At 40.4% G+C, this 13,782-nt stretch overlaps 1 long non-coding RNA gene across 1 annotated transcript; it reads right to left on the bottom strand.

Annotated features, from left to right (window-relative positions):
- Window positions 1–5,861: 5,861 nt before the first annotated feature.
- LOC138224113 (uncharacterized) lies at window positions 5,862–12,644 on the bottom strand. The gene is made up of 3 exons (XR_011182459.1): window positions 12,239–12,644; window positions 9,029–9,130; window positions 5,862–8,336 (listed from the first exon to the last, which is right to left on the bottom strand). It is a non-coding gene; the product is annotated as an uncharacterized lncRNA (long non-coding RNA).
- Window positions 12,645–13,782: the final 1,138 nt, after the last annotated feature.

Consider the following 13,782-nt stretch of genomic DNA (forward strand, 5'->3'; position numbering starts at 1 on the left):
AAGTGGCGAGAGCACCAGGTGGTCCTTTAGATCTTCAGAGAGACCCTTATAAAAAAGGCAAATCAGGGCTTCAGGGTTCCAGTCAGACTCCGTGGCGAGGGCTTGGAAGTCAGCCACATAATCATTCAGAGATCCATCACCCTGACGAAGCGAGGCGAGCCGGAGATGAGTCAGGTCCGGGTTGACTGGAGAAAAACGTGCCTGGAGCTGGTCAGCAAAAAGCTGGAAATCAGCAAACTGAAAGTCTCCCCTAGCAAGCAACACAGCTGCCCAGTCCAGAGCCTTGCCAGTGAGCAAGGAAAGGGCGAAACCGATCTGCTCCCGGGGAGAAAAAAAAAAACTCAGGATGCAACTGGAAAGTCAAGGAGCATTGCGCAATAAAACCCCTACAGCCCGCGGTGTTGCCGTCATATCTTTCCGGGAGAACAAACGGTGAGGCTACGGGAGAGGTGGGCGGGGTTACAGGGATTGGAGCAGTGGTCTGTGCTGGAGGCGAAGGGACAGGGGAGGGCGGAAGGCTAGCGACGTGATTGGAGAGAATGTGAAGCAAAGATTGAAGCTGGGTGAGAGCTTGGGAATGGCGATTAAAAAGTGAGCCAAAAGCTTGTGCGTCCGCGGGATCCATCTTTAGGCTCGGTATTCTGTTAGGAATCCCTGGTGAGAAGATACACGGATCCTGTGCAGACGCAGGCACGGGTGATCGATGAGGCAGGCGAACAAACCAGAACGAGAGGCAAGGTCGTAGTCAAAAGGCGAAAGGCAAGTCGTAATCCAGGAAGTACCGGTAGCAGACAGTCCGAGTCGAGAGGCGAGGTGCAAAGTTGAAAAGGCAGAAGGGGAATCCAAAAACCAGAATAAACGAGGTACGGGGAAAAACGCCAGGTAGAGCTCTCAAGGAGTAGACTCAATACCGAGCAGTGGGAAGCAGGTGAAGATGGTTTAAATAGCAGTGCGCACCGCAATGAGTGTGCGCAGGTGGTTTAACTCGTGCGGCGGCGTTTGTTAATAATCACCCGCTGCTGGGTCTGATTAGCTCGCTTACGCTTTGGTCTTGACTGCCTGGTGGTCGTGACACATACAAAACACAAGTTACTGTATTTACAAGTATTTAGACTAGGCCTACATCCAGACCAGCCAGAAAACCTCAAGCTGCTACTGAATACCTTTAATAATGCCAACAAAGGCCAAAGGAGAGATAGGCTTCCTTCTAAACTAAATAGAATACAGCCTACGCTTAGATCTTTCTCTGCAGACCCAGATGCCACAAAATAAATCAGAGCCCATCTCCCTATTCTAAAATGCACCAGATAAGCTGAAGAAGCAGGGATTTATCACTCAGGAACTCCATGTTTCCTAAACAATACCAAGCTCTCTGAGCAAGATTCAGATACTGAGCTCGAATTGAGACTTTTTCAGATGAGCTTGAAGTAGGGACTCTTGCCTGGTACAAGTTACAAGTTCTGTCTATTCCTGTTCTCTTTCTTGTGGTGTCCTGTTTTTCCCTTTTAATCATTTCTGTCCTTCTCTTGATCTGAACTTTTGATTGACACGTCAACTCCTGACCCTTTTTGATAAATGACATTTGTTTGCAGTCGATTCATTCGATAAAAAAGTAATTAATAAAAATTGGGTAGAACTCGCAGCTCCACTAAGAGTGCATTCTAGTCATATAAAAACTGTTTCTGAATAGATTCGCTGGTGATCAGATTAATTTTCATTCATCTTTAATTTCATTAAAGTGCTGCAGGTAGGCTATGACGCGTGTCACTAGAACACACTTTCATATTGCCTTCACCATCACGCCCGTCATACGTCTGAGTGCAAATAAGAGCCCTCTCACAGCAGGGTTGCCTGGGCTAGTAGCTCGCTAGATCATATATAAAAGAAAGAAAAATGGATAAATTTGTTGTAAGGGGTGAAAAAAGGCATAGGCCAGAGGAAGAAAATGTCAACGAAACAAATACAGACAATGAAATGTGCAAACAGAAGAAAGAGTCGGAGCATCAGCGATGAGGGTAGGAAAGTACTGGAAGACTGGAGGAGCAAATTTGCTGTGATTAATAGAGATGGGCAGCCTTTCTGTTTGCCTTGTAGTACAATTATTGGCAAAACGTACAATGTAAAAAGACATTTCGATACTACTCACAAGTATTTTGACAAGCAATACCCATCTGATTCAAGTGATAGGTCTCTCAAGATACAGTAAGTAATCTCAAAAGACTGCTATTGTCGAGCAGAAAATCATGCGAGCTACTTTAAAAGCGTCCCAGGCTGTGACGCTAGCCACGTTAAAAATTAAACATGGCAAAACCATTCAGTGATGGTGATATACTGTATAGAGAGAGGTTGGAAAAGTTATGGTGTAGTACACAAGGTTTCTTGAGAAACAGGACATTTTGGACGGAAGTCCTTTATCAACTATGCAACTTCAGAAGCACTTTGCTTATATGTATATGCAGTACATACACATGGTTAATAGCTATTATAATATTATATATTACTGCTAATATAATTACTATTATATATTACCATTACTATTAATATTATTATTAATCTATATAATATTACATATTACTATTAATACTATATATTATAATATAATATTATAATAGCTATTATACACACAGATAAGGTACGCCTAGTAGTAATTAATATATGCGGCCCTACGAGACTTTTAGCCACGTCTGCAGCCCAGTTGATAAAAAGGTTGAGAACCACTGTTCTAAAGTGTGAGCAGGCAGTTTCATCAAGTATAGTCAGTTAACTAAAAAGAGGGGGATAATATGGTTAGTTTGCAGTATAGAATTTAAACATCCTATTACACCTACATTCAGTTTGGCAAGTAAAGAGGTGCAAAGAATACTGAGCAGTGGAAAAAAGTCAAATGAGTCATTCTTCATCCTGTTCTCAACAAGCAGATGAGTAAAACTGTGGCACACACCAAAAAAAAGCTGACAGGCTGAAGTGTTTATTTCCACCAGTGATGGGTTCTGGTGGCTCTCCTGTTTGGTGTGGAGTGCATTTTCTTGACATATTTTAGGGCCACTCAACCTCTTGGCAAAATAAATGTCAATAAATACAAAGCCTTTCTGAGTGATCACATTCATCCTGTGGTGAAGTATTTCTATCCTACGAAGTAAAATCTTCCAGGATGACAATGCCCCCATCCACAGAACATGTCTCTAATTGGTTTGATGACCATAAAATAGTTTAATTCACGTATCATGGCCAGTCCAGATCTCAAAACATATGAACACTGATTTCTCAGGAAGGATGGTGTTGCATTCCTCCAGCAGAGTTCTAGACACTTGTAGAATCTCTGCCAAGGCAGATCACAGCAGTTCTGTTGGCTCCTGGTAGCCTAATGCCATTTGAAGTGAGAAGTTGTAAGTTTTAACTTAGAGAGTATTTTTCAAGATCTCCTGAAGAAAGCAAAAAAAATAGCCTGGATATTTAAATGTCATATTTCAATTTATCATCTAGGACCCTGGCAGACACAATTTGAAAAGTCTTTGTTTGAGGCTTCCTAAGGAAGAAACTAAATATTGGAAGCCAGGACCAGAGGAAGCGGAAGAGCTGTTGATGCCTACTTCCTGTTTTACAAAATAGAAGCCACAGGAACACACCAAGCTTCCTTTATTTGTCTATCTATATCAGTGGTTCTCAAACTGTGGTACGCGTACCAGTTGTGGTACGTGGAGCGCCGCCAGAGGGTATGCCAAATGACCCTGGAACTTTGTTGTGTGTGCTGAAAAATTGGGACAGGTTTTCATATTTTCTATTTTAATAAAATTAGTTTGTGTTGAATATAAAGCCTACGTACTACGATACAGCGCACGCTAATACTTGAGTGGACACAAGGGCTACTATGTAATTCTACACCATTGTATAGGAATGCGTGCTACGAACGAAAGCGGCCAATTTTATTTTAAAAAATTATCACCAGCAAATAGGGGGGTAGGAGAATGTGCGTGATTTTGGAACAATGTGAAAGCATAGAAATGCGTACTACGAATGCTGGCAATCTTGAGAGCACAGGTAAGCATGGTAGATAACAGAAAAATATTTAAGGTGTGTTCTAGGTTAATTTGAGAAAAATACACCGAGCGTCTCTGTGGTTCGCTCCCATGCGCATGAAATAAAAACTTCTTTTAACTTCTGAGACAAACTCCTGAAATAGAAACAGGGAAAAATGCAAGCTTGCGGATTGCTAAAGCAAGTAAGCCCCACACTACTTGTGAAGAACTTTGTTTACTGTTGGCAAAAGAGCTGACACATATTATGTGTGGAGAAAAAGCTGATAAACAGCTTGACTTGCTGAATCCATCTGAAAGACACAGCCACTCATTGAATTATTTATATGGAGGATGATGTCAAAAGTACGCTGATAGAGCACGTTAAGATGAGCAGATGCTTTTCACTGCAATTAGATGAATCTATAAATGTTGTTGATTTGGCCAATTTGCACGTTTACGTTCGATATGAGTTTAAGGGCAGGTCCCATGAGGACTTTCTGTTCTGTAAGCCGCTACCAACAGGAACTACAGGAGAGCACATATTTCAGCTTCTGAATGAATTTATCCAAGAGAATGGCATCGACTGGAAAAAATGTGTCGGAGTTTGTACAGACGGTGCTAGAGCGATGACAAGCCGACACAGCGGTGTAGCTGCATGAATTAGAGAGGTTGCTCCAGATATGAACTGCAGCATCCACTGCGAGGCCTTGGCCGTCAAGAAAATGACGACAATTTAAAATCTGTTAGACTCTGTTGTGAATTGTATCAAGGCTCGACCAATGCATTCACATCTGCTTTGCTCGACTAAACAGGCTCACCCCTCTCACTGAAATGGTGCTTTTTTATTGTTTATTTTTAATTGTTGTCATTGTTCCTTTTGTCATTCTGTAAAGCGCTTTGAGAAGCCACCTTTAAAGGCGCCGTATCAAATAAAGTTTATTATTATAATATTTATTATATTCTATTATTCTGTTATTATATTCTATTATTACATTTATTATATTATAACTCATGTTGGTCATTGAGATTCCTATGAGTTCCTGGTGTTCCTATGAGAAGATGACTTGTAGGTGGTACTTGGATGCTTTGGTTTGATCAGGGGTGGTACCTGGTCCAAAGAGTTTGAGAACTACTGTTCTATATCATAACCTTCACTTTTCTATCCTTCTACTATTCAAACTCAATTCCTTCCATAGGTCTTTTATTTGATTTTTTTAAATTCATATTAATCTCATCTTTTAGTGAGTTTGGGTTTATAAGCATTGTATTAACTATCATAACCAGGTCATGCTTTCAGAGGGCACAATTATTTAAGGATTGCTATGGTGAGTATCACTAGATCACAAGACCTGTTTTATACTTTCCCTAAGTGTTCCAATGACATCTAGGACACATCATAGCTCAACAGGACCCACTAGGTAATATCTGCAGCTCTTCTAGAATGTAGTACATCGTGCACATACAGTACATGATTAATTGGAGGTTCAAGCAACCATTCTTACCATCAGGTCTCATTCAGAAGTACTCATTCACAATGTGCACAAACCAATTTTAACAACAGACTATCAAGTGGACAGTAATTCTTAGAAACTGGTCATGAAATAATAAAATAGTTCAGTAGGTCTTTTCTATACTGTCATACAAGTAGAATATGATCTATCATGCATTAAATTGCAGAGAATTTACATTAAGTTAGATCTCTTTACACCTTTTTTTCTTTATTTTTAGGACATTTTATTGTAGCTCAGTGCTTAAAACCTAAATAAGCATAAACTGACTGTAATGTTATACATACAGTAATATGTGCACACAAATTCCTAAAAAAGACTGACAAAGAAATGGCAATTGATTTGTAAGAGTTTTGTGAATTTACTGAGACAGTTAATTGACACAATAAATTACACGGTGATTCTTTTTGGCTATTAGGGAATCAATTGTCAGAACAATCAACGACACACATGGGTTCAGATACACAAAATTTTTTATACATTTATTAATACAGAAAATCAAGCATATAAAAACAAATAACAGTCTGCCTGGATATAAGATATTTTAACCATGAAGAGACGCAAATCAGAACTATGCATTTCTACATTTGATACTCATAAGTAAATACATTGCTCATGAGAATTAAATTGATATCAACCTGTGTTGAGATATCAGTTGAATTCTTGATTAACAATGTAGAATATTTTTTTATACTCATCCAGTTCTATGGATTTAGATCTCCCATCAGGAACAATGAAGGAACCGCTGACAGAGCGATGTCCAAGCGGCAATCTTCTGGCCCAGTGCCACCCAGTCCTGGTCCAGAATCGTCGGAAGGAGGAGGGAGAGATTCTGTTGCGGCGGCATGCTAGACAGTGTTGCTCTCCAGGGACCTCTAGTTATAGTCTGGGCTGATCTAGGAAAAAGTCTCTGTGCACAGAGGGTGACTTTGCGTGGTCTACGCAAGTCACTTTTTTGGGGGAAGAAACTCAGTTTGCTTGTGGTGTAGCAGCTACTTCTGAATAAAGGTATTCAGATGTCGACAAAACTCCAGCTGTATGCTCTGTTGACCAGGCAGGCATCCACGGTTGCTGCTAGCGGTTCACAAAGTCTTTCCTACAAGCTGACCGCAGGCAGAATTCTCTTTACGTATGGGGTTCCCCCTGGCTTGGCTCTTGGAACACACGTTTAAGTCCCAGCACTCAGCACTGGCAGTTATGTGGTTGAGTTTGAGTTGAGCGTGAGAATGGACGGAGGACCAGGCTCTGAGCTCTGTGCATTGCCTTTTAACTGGAGGTTGGTGATTGGCCATGGGTTTTCACATCCTGCGGATTCCTGATTAGTTGGTCAACTTTAGGAAAGAGTAACCATGACCTCTAAAAAACAGTTGGAATTAGACACTCACTTAGACAACAACACACCAGTAATGGCCGTCCGTTATGACTAGTTGGACGCATCCCATCCTGGGACTGTTCCTTATGAGAAAGGCGACATTCCTAAATCAGTACACATATATGAATGGGCTTTCTGTGGCCTACACCACAGAGATGAGAGAGAGGCCTCACTCGGAAAGGAATAACAACACTTAATTCTGTTTTATTAATAAGCATTGCCGCTACAGATTACAGTGAAGTTCTGCTAAATAAACCATTGGTGAGGTGAAAGTATTTACTGTATCTTTTTATTTATTCGCACTTCAAACTAACATGGGTCATTATAATTATATTATAATAATACTTGGAAAACCACCCTGGAAACAGATCTATCCAATTTCAATTTCCAAGTAATCATATTTTATTATGAAGACATTCTTGGTTCAATAAAGACCTTGCATGATTGTAACGCATAGTTTTTCAAATGCCAGTTTGGTAAAAACCTATTAACAGTTTTCTTTGACACTTGAGGGTCCCCCCTTTGATTCTGTCATGTGTCTGTATAAATAGATGACAATGTTTATAACTGCTATCAGTACCACTGCTGTTATTTGTCCTGTATCAGATCCTGAGCTTCTTGCCTCTATCAGTGCTGCATTTGTGTTCAGCTTCATCCCTTGAACAGACTCATACGTGACCTCCCCTGTCACTATTCCCATCAGCAGGGCTTCTACAATTGCTCCAGGTTTGGAGAAGAATGAAGCTAACAACAGCCCTGCAGCCTCCTGTCTGGTGGCTAGCTCTGCCTGCATGGCTGCATAAGCACCAGCCTGGGCCCCAGCTGACACCAACACTATTGTAGCCATCAGTTCTCCAAGGCTAACCCCTATCATCGGTGCTGTTAATGCTCCTATTATTATCCCTAAAAGGACCCAATTATTTCCTCCAAGAGCAAATGCAACAATCCCTCCTGCTACAGTCATCATTGACTCTGCTGTGGCGTCCTCTATCGAGCCTGCTCCTAAGGCTTCCAGTCTTTTTGTTACAGCTCTGGCCCCTTGTGTAGCCCCTAAGCCTGCTCCTAGCAATACTACTACTATACAAAAGATTGCTCCAGCTATCTCCCCAAACACTGCTCCCCCAATGGCTAAGAAAAGAATCTCAAGCACGAGTGATTCGTCTTTTCTTGCTGCTGCTGCAGACCCTTCAAGGACCACCAGGGCCAGCGCACCAGCTCTTACACCCAAAATCCAGCCCTTGATCACTGCTTTCAACACTTCGTCTGTCATAGTTGGTGGGCAATCTGTGCTCTTCTGGTCTTCTCCTTCTCTCTTCCACTCTTTTCCCACCTGGACCGGCCTATTGCTCTTTGCTTCTACTATTTGTGATGGCCTGTTTCCCTGTTCTGTTTTGACATCCTCATCAACCAGGATGATTTCTTTGGTTTGGGTGATGAATTCTGTGAAGACACCACAGACAGGAACAAAACCATAAGATAGCAACCTGTCACTGAAATTCTATGCAGATTTATGACAGTGTAAATAGCAAAGTGGAAAATGCATTATCTAAACTGAAGTCATATACCACTTACAGTATATGCTAAAAGTAAATACAAAATTGAATTATGGATGATAGCCAATTTCTCTACGGAAGAGTATATGAGAAGTGAAGTTTTGAAACTTTTATAGATGATCTCTAAAGAGGGAGTTCAGAATTGTTCATCATTCAAGTTAAGCGATTGCCCACACCACCTAGGCAGCTGTCCTGATGCCTGCAGGGGGCTAGAATGATGACCTGTAGAGGAGGAGTAAATTTTCATGAATTTGTTCCTTCCAGGCAACAATCTGAACTTTCCTTCTTCTCACGTTCCATAAAAATTACCCATCACCATTACCAGTAAAGACTACTATAAAAAGTATATTTTCTTCTGCCACACTAGTAAGATTACTCTTCGGTTCTGGAAAATGACAGTGCTTTCTGATTTTCTTTCCTGCTGAACTATAATTTACTTCATAGGATTAATTAAAACCAGTGGATTAATTCAAAGTTAAGATGCTTTCCAGATTACTCTATAATCTTCGGGGCTAATTTTTCAGGGTTGAGTCCTTGGTAACAAAGTGCAGAATCTGTCAGAAGAATTTTGAGGCTTACTTTCAGAGGATAGAGTAATATTCCTCCTCTCAATGGACTGCAGGAATTCTTGAGGCTCATTATGTTCCACGACAGCTCCTGTCTTTTCCTTGAATCTCTTTTCTGAGATTCAAGGAAAAAAATAAGAAAATATCACACTAAAAAGAAATAAGAAGTTATCTTTAAAGTATATTTTAAATTGAACTAAAGACATTCATAAAATAAGTGTTAGTTATTTTTTTACTAGCTCTCCAGCCACTCCACTAATATGCTCATTAATTCTCAGTGATAAATATCCATCTTTTAACATTTGCTTAATTTAGAGACACTATAGAGTTCCCCAATATGTATAAACCACAACTACCACTTTTAGACCTTCTAGAAATATTAAATTTTTACTAATCTTACATTGCTTAGATACTATCTGATAGCAAAGTTCAGTTTTGTTATTATTGTCACACCCTCTACAGCTAGAGGGCTCTCCTTCTCTGTCCTGTTTCTAGTTTCCCTGTGCTTTGCTTGTCCTTCAAGTTTGTCTTTGATTGGGGCTATATATTTCCGGGTCACCCTTTCCTCCTCGCTCAGCATTGAGGGTTCAGATGTCTTGAGACCTGCTTAACACCAGGTCATCTCCTCCGCTGCCTGAAGGCATTGGTTTCTACCCAACATCGTCTGACCAGCTGAGCCCCAGCTGAACCCCGTTTTGCCGCTACGCATAGGGTCTTTTTTGGTCTCCTGCCATTCCACGGCTTGCCTCTCCAACATCCATGACAATTATACTGTAAGTTAAATTTTCGTCATAAATTTAATGGAATTATAAATTTAGTTACAAAAATATTGGAATTATAATACAAGATATAATAGGAATCCTATTATATAATATATATAATATAGGAAGGATCATAATAATAATATACTTCTTCTCGCCTAAGCATATTCGTCTCACATGGGACCACCTTTAGTTTCCCCTGCGCCTCTCCTCTGCAGCTCGCTGCTGGGCTGAACCTGTTGTTCACTCTGTGTTCGCCGCTTTCCTAGAATGGCAGGATTCAGAGATCCAACTACTGTCTGCCTGCTAAAAATCTAGGATGGGATGAGTATCCTCTCCAGCTGAATCAGGCACTCCCAGTGTCCACAGAAAACAATGAGCTCCCTGCCCCTGTTGTGCTGTCTTCTCTTTCTTCTAGGTCATTAACTACACTCTTTCTTTCCGAATTCTTCACCTGACCCCCATGGTCATTCCCCCTCCCCCTTTCTGATCGAGTGTCCCACTCATCCTATTTATAACCCCAGGACAATAGTCTCATCTACTAGTCCTCCTAAATAATTAGGATTTTTATCCCTAGGCATAGGATATTTAGGGTAAGCCAGCAAAAACCTTTCAACAGTCTTGTTTTCCATCATCAGCTAGCTCTTCCTTCTCCTTCTCCTCATGGTTTCTCATATGGCTATTCTCACTGCTGCCCTTCCTCACTGAAGTGAAGAAATTGACATTTTCCAATCTGTTATTCCAGATTTCACATTCACTTTACTGGTTCCATGTTTTCCAAATACCTGTAGCAGTCTTGCCCGCTTACTGCTCCGCTTGGCCGGAGGCAGCCTAATACTAAGCTCAGCTGTTGCTCACCTGCCATAATTTCTAGTACCAATTGTTTCACTTGCAGTTTTAATCTCACCACATTATCACACTACAGGTCTCACTCTCTGAATCTTTGCTACTTTCAGTTCCACATCGTACAGTAGGTCCTTTTTCCTGCACCCTTATTTGAAAGGAATACAGTACCATCTTCACAGCAGAGGCACGGATAAATAATCTGAAACCAAGAAAGTACAGAATCTCCAACTGATGCTTTTTTACTGATGCACTCTTAGAAGCATTTGAGCAAAGGCTGCCTGGATCACAAAGCTCAAACTTTTAAATATTCTTATAGTTATGCATTTGATTTTCTTACCTTACCTGATAACGTGTTAGAAATACTCCATCATGTGCCCCAGTCCTGGGGTCCACCCAAATCTAGTTCCCAGTTCAGATAGCTCTAAAGCTTGACACATTAATTAAATCTTTGGACAGCATTCTCACTTTCAACTCTTTCCACATCTTACAGTAGATCGGTAGCAGCACAAAGGCCTTTCCACCTTTCTGTTATGGCCCTCCTTCAAGCATGAGCTTCTGCTCTTTTCAGTCACTTCAATTATTCCACAAGTCATCTCCTCGCTATGAAATCAGTGTGCCTCTCCGGGGTACTCCATTCAGAATTCAAACTCTACATATCCCTGGGTAACTAATACAGATATTCCACTTCTCATTCCAAATATCCTGGGCCTAAACTGTTGCTGAAAAGAGAGGAAACACAATGTTTTGGCTGTGAAGCCTTCAGGTGTGAGCCTCCTTCACACCCGAAACATTGTGTTTTCTCTATTCTCTTTTCAGCATGGAATAAACCTATTACTTGTTACTTTGCAAGCTACGCATGCTGGTGCAGCTACCCACCTGAACCCCTTAACAATATCCTGCACTGTTTGATATCCACAGTCCCATTCCCTTCACTTTTTGTTAATTTTCTTAGAGCTCCACTCTCCAAAACATTGCACCCTGTTCTCTGCCACGCACCACAAACAAATCACTTTTCTATATTATCACTTCTCTAATACTATTGAAATATCAGTAGGCTATATTCACTTTCTACAAAGCAGTTACCATTCATTTCTTAAAGACTGACTCCCAAAGATTCAATTTTTGTTTCATCAGGTTTCTTGTGGCATGCTGAATACATATTCGCTTTACTGTCACTCTTGACTTCTGTCCCCCATGTCCTCCTATTTTCAAACAATACTATCTGCCTTCATGGTAAATACTGATATCCTTAAATGCCCATCAATCATCTGTCTCATCTGCCTCTCTGTTTATTGACAAAAACCAGGAGGTTTTTGCTCTACACTAGGTTCAGCAAGACCTCCACGGAATGTTAAGCTGACTTCAGAAGCTCTTTACTTTTCTGGCCACTCTCCTCATCCTTGCAGCAAATTCGCAAGCTTACTCCACACAATAGTGATGGGGAGATTTGGGCAGCCTATCCAATCTTGGAAAAGCTGCCATTCCTTTAGTTAGAGAAGCCTCTCCAAATACTTCAAATATATTTGTCTTTATATCATATTCAATAGGATTCAATAGGAACACTATTCAGCATTTTAGATTTACTCAGAATGTTGCTGTCAAATATAGTTTCTTACCTGGAGACCAAGGAAATGCTTAATTTTCTGAAGGTGAAGAAATAGTCCTGCTTGAGGTCTTGCTTGAAGGCATATTAACATTTTTAAGTGTAGTTTCTTATATACAGTGTACTGTATGTAACCATTTCTACTTTACTATGTACATGAAACACTTACCCACCAATCGAGTCCTCATATTTGTCTTTTGTGAAATCTTAATTTCCAATTTTATCGTTCTCAATTGCAAGTTGCTAAGTGTATAAATTTTCTTCAAGGCAGAATCAAACCTGAGAGCGCTGTTGACTTCAGATGTTTCTTAAATTCAATACTGTATTTTTGCAGGGGATGTGGTGCTGGTGGTTAGCTGGCTGTGTTTCTGTTTCCTCCCTTTGTGTGTGCTGGCAGTGTGGTGACACTGAAGTGAAATGTGTTTATGAGCAGAGGAAGATTAACAGAAAACAAAACAGGAAGCAGATTTATGGTGTTTGTACTGATTTTCTTTTCATTTACCTTGTACGTTTTAATCATTTTTAGATAAAAAATGAAAATGAGAAACTCAGAAGAACTATTTCATAATTTTCTAATATGAAATAATTCCCCTCTGGGAATATTAGTAAGTGATAGCGATTAAAACTGTCTAAAACATTTAGATGGATGTTCATGTATTGTCAGAAAGCATATCAACAGTATCTATAAATATCAGCTTTTGTTAATGTTTATCTATGAGTAACAATAAACCTTTCATACTGTATATGTGCTTTTAATACACTGATAATGATGGATGTCTAAATCTCTTTTTTTGCCAAATATCAAACTGACATAATCGTCCTCCCTCCATACAGTACCTGACTCTGTTGAAATCAATGAACGGGGGGGTTGAGGGAATCATGTTATTCAGGAGGCGAGGAAAGGTGAAGTTGCTTAAAAACTTCTTATATCTGTGACAGAAGAAACCACGTCAGGTTGCTGACTGGAGCTGGTTTAAGAGAAAACAGCTGCCGGACGTCTCATTGGAGACATATTGGTAGTTCCATGGGATTTTATTTTGTACTGTTCTGTCAGTGGCTCTGGTAAATGAATTGTATAATATGTATTTGATAGAAGGGTAGACTGAAATAAATGGGATCTGAAATATAATTCTGTGGTCTATGGATGCACTGCTGATTCAGGGAGATGGAAAGTTAGTGAGGGGCCTAGCACCCCTTTCACTTGCTTGGTGGCATAGTTGTACAAAAGACAAGAATAGGTCTTGTTTTTAGGGGTCACCTATCCATGTCATTACATCACAGATAATTTATCAAAAGCAAGTTGCACACACAATTGACAGTATTTTAACCACAATTAGAGACCAGCTGTCTGTCTTTTGCTGGTCTGGTGGCTTGGGGGGTTTAACTGCTTTAGTGAGGAGAAGGGTCGTAGCACCTTTATGATTGGTAGGTAGTGAAATATGCAACAGGACCCATCATTCTCTTGTGACATTCACAGGGTTACTTGGTTAGTCAGTTTGTGACCATGAATGATACAGTTCAATAATACTGAACAGAGGAACCGTATTCACAATGCCA

Source organism: Lepisosteus oculatus, chromosome 18 (assembly GCF_040954835.1).
Source record: "Lepisosteus oculatus isolate fLepOcu1 chromosome 18, fLepOcu1.hap2, whole genome shotgun sequence".
Lineage (NCBI taxonomy): Eukaryota > Metazoa > Chordata > Actinopteri > Semionotiformes > Lepisosteidae > Lepisosteus > Lepisosteus oculatus.